Raw genomic sequence first — 3,202 nt, forward strand, 5'->3', positions numbered from 1 at the left:
GAAAGATTTGGTTTGATAGTTTCTTATTTCCAAACAGAATACGTTACAGTCAGACTATTATCTTCTGGAATCATCTCTGGGTCTGAACTGTGGAGACAGAAATATAAATATGTCTACATTTAGACATTTAGACAGATTTAGACATCAGTCACACATTTACCCTAAAACCTTTTCCATTTGATAAAAGTAGTTGTTAATACTTGCAGTCTGTTAGGCCTCTGGATCCGGATACACTAAAAAGCGTTTTATTCTTGATGCTAGTGTTTAAAGCCTGGGTCTCCAGGATGTTTCTTCCTGTTGTACTGGGAATCATTCCTCTCCACTGTGACGCTGCGCTTTCTCAGGAAGGGAGATTAGATCGATGTGAAGATTTGATTCAATCTGCTAATCTTCTTAGATCTGGGGGTGTCCAGTCCTGCCCTCGAAGAGCAGCTTCCTAGAGGTATTAGGTGTGTTTCTGATATTTCAGATGAATGGCTCTACATCAGGTCTCTGCAGAACTTAGATGTTAAGTACATAATTCAGGCATTTGACACAGAATTATTGGCACAGGGACAAATCTGAAACATGCAGGACACAAGACACTGACGTCTTAGATAGAGAGCCTTTCACTGGATGTTAGATATGACTGTCAGAATTACTTATGATTGGACTGGATTGAATTTGATGGTTTTAGATTTAAAGAAATAACCATATTGAACATATTTTTGAAGGCTTTATTTATTTATTCTATGCTTGGTCAACCATCATAATCTGTTTTATTTCATATGAGTGGACTGGCCAACAGGGGATCAGAACCACAACCAATGGAGCGAGAGAGAGTGTGTGTTATTTCATCCCAAGATAAAAGCATGTTGTTAAATAAAATAGTGTGCGCTTTTTGATATTTATCACCATTATTCTTAGCTGGTAGATATAAAGTAAAGTGTAATGGTTTGGTTTTGTACTCCAGCAGTAAACATGAATGAATTGATCCCAGCAGATCGGGCCTTGCTTTTTGTTACTCACAAAATTCTTAACGAGAACACCAAGTTCATCCTGCAGGATAGATTACAATCTGAACTCTTTAACCCTGAAACCATGACACTGTGATATGTTCAGAATGCTGTTTGTCATTGGTTTGCTGTGTTGAACAAGGATAAAGAGACCGTCGTATGTCGGCAAGCGGCTGATAAATCTGTCTTGGAGCATTATTGATGCCTTTAGCTCTCAACTCTAACCCTTATTCACCTCTCATTGCCAAAAGTTTAAATTCAAGAAACGTGTGCATTCTTCTAACTTACTAATCCTCCACGAATGCATCTGTTTTCTGGAGCACAACAAATCCAGTTCAATCTGACTGATCAACTCTTCATCTTTTATATGTTGGTCCAAAGCAACTTTTCATGAAACCTACAATTTTAGAATATTAGTCCATTATGTACTTGTTAAGAAAATGTTTTACATGTAAAAAAGGCTGAAGCCTGTCCCAGCTTGCTTCAATTTATGTGCTGATGTAACTTTGATTTTAGCAATTGGGTGCAATTTTTGTGTAATAGTGACGAGGAAGAATCTTTTTTGTGTAGTTTTGTACGGTTTAGATTGAAATCATTCATTTTAGGACCTGTTTGAAACCTGATTGTTTGTAGGTTATAAAGTGAATTTTCTTCTTACCATGACAGCCAAGCAGCTTTTTAATATTTTTGTTTATTGCTGCAATTTAAAGTTGCTACCTTTCATTTTCAGGTAAATGTTTAGATATTTTGAAGTGGAACGTGGTTGTAACTTTATTAGGAGTCCTCTTATTTCCTGTAAATTATCCCCCTAATGTTTTCACCATGCAGAGTGCTGCATTTAAAAAGCTAAACCCTCCTTAAAATGTTTCCATTTCTAAAGGAGCCAGTTATTTAGAGTGCTGCATCCAAGCATATCAATGGAAAATTTAATAGAAGGAAAAAATCTGACAGTGAAAAGTCCACCACCAACAGAGTTAACCACAGAAACAAAGCCTATTTGATAGTGTTTTAAAATGTCATGAACATACTGGAAACGCATAATAACATGAATTATGTAGACTGTTCTAAATCAGGGAAGATACGATTTATTAGGGGCTGAAAAACGTTCCCTAATAAATTCCCCACTAGTAATAATAAATAATTAATTTAACCTTTTATAACATTGTTTTGGCGGCACACCACATAATTTCCTGCACAGACATGGAGGCTAATCCCCAGCTGTGTTGTAGCCTTAGTAACATTCTTGACCTTCACTGTAATAAAACAGAGACTAATTTTCATCTCATAGACATTTAGAGCTGGGCGAAGAGCAACGAGGACAACAGCCTTTATACGAGAACTTTAATCATAGACATGTCAAAGTTTATAAGACGCTGTCTTATAAACCTTTAAAGTGCCACCACATTTATAATGGACTGTTATCGACACTGAAGTTTATAGTTAATTAAACAAAAGACTGAGTTAGTTGCAGTTATAGCTTTTCTACAGGAAACACCAACAATAAACTGAGGATACACCAGAGGATGTTACAGACCTTAACAATAACTGCCCATATAAAGTCCTAACTGAACCCCCAAATAATAATAAAAAAAAGTCTGTGTAATGCACAATCTTGAAGTCACTCTTGATAGCAAATGACTGGTTGGTACATGCTAATGAGAATAATTTATAAGTCAGATATTTTCCACTTGTTCTGTACTGATCTAAATAGAAGCTTCCTGTAACGCTTTGCAGCTCTCATGCTCGTTTGTTTGTGTTGCTGTCCTTTCTACCGATTCTCAGTCCAGCACATCAAGGCAGGTGGAAGCCTTAGATAAAACACACAAGTGAGTCAGGCTGTGTGACTGGAATGGAGAATATGAATAGAGATGCTGTAACAACAAAAAAAGGTGTAGTCTATTCGGAATCAGAGTCATATAGACTCATGTGTGACTCTGAGAAGCCCTGGAAAAGCTTGTCACATTACAACCACAAACCTCAATGTTTTTTTTTTTTTTTTTTCCTTTGGAATTTTATGCAGTAGATAAGATGAATGTGCTGCATACTTGTAAAACGGGAGGAGAAGGACCTGGTTTTCAAGTCTTGCCAGAGCCAGATGGAGCTAAATGCAAAGTAACTGAAAAAAAAAAAAAAAAAAAAAAAACTAAAAATTTGAAAAAGACTGGACACTTTTTTAAAATTTTTTTTCTTCTTTTGTTGGTTTTCCT

This window comes from Poecilia latipinna, unplaced genomic scaffold (genome assembly GCF_001443285.1).
Source record: "Poecilia latipinna isolate Pla-1442-1.1 unplaced genomic scaffold, P_latipinna-1.0 Scaffold42, whole genome shotgun sequence".
Taxonomy (NCBI): domain Eukaryota; kingdom Metazoa; phylum Chordata; class Actinopteri; order Cyprinodontiformes; family Poeciliidae; genus Poecilia; species Poecilia latipinna.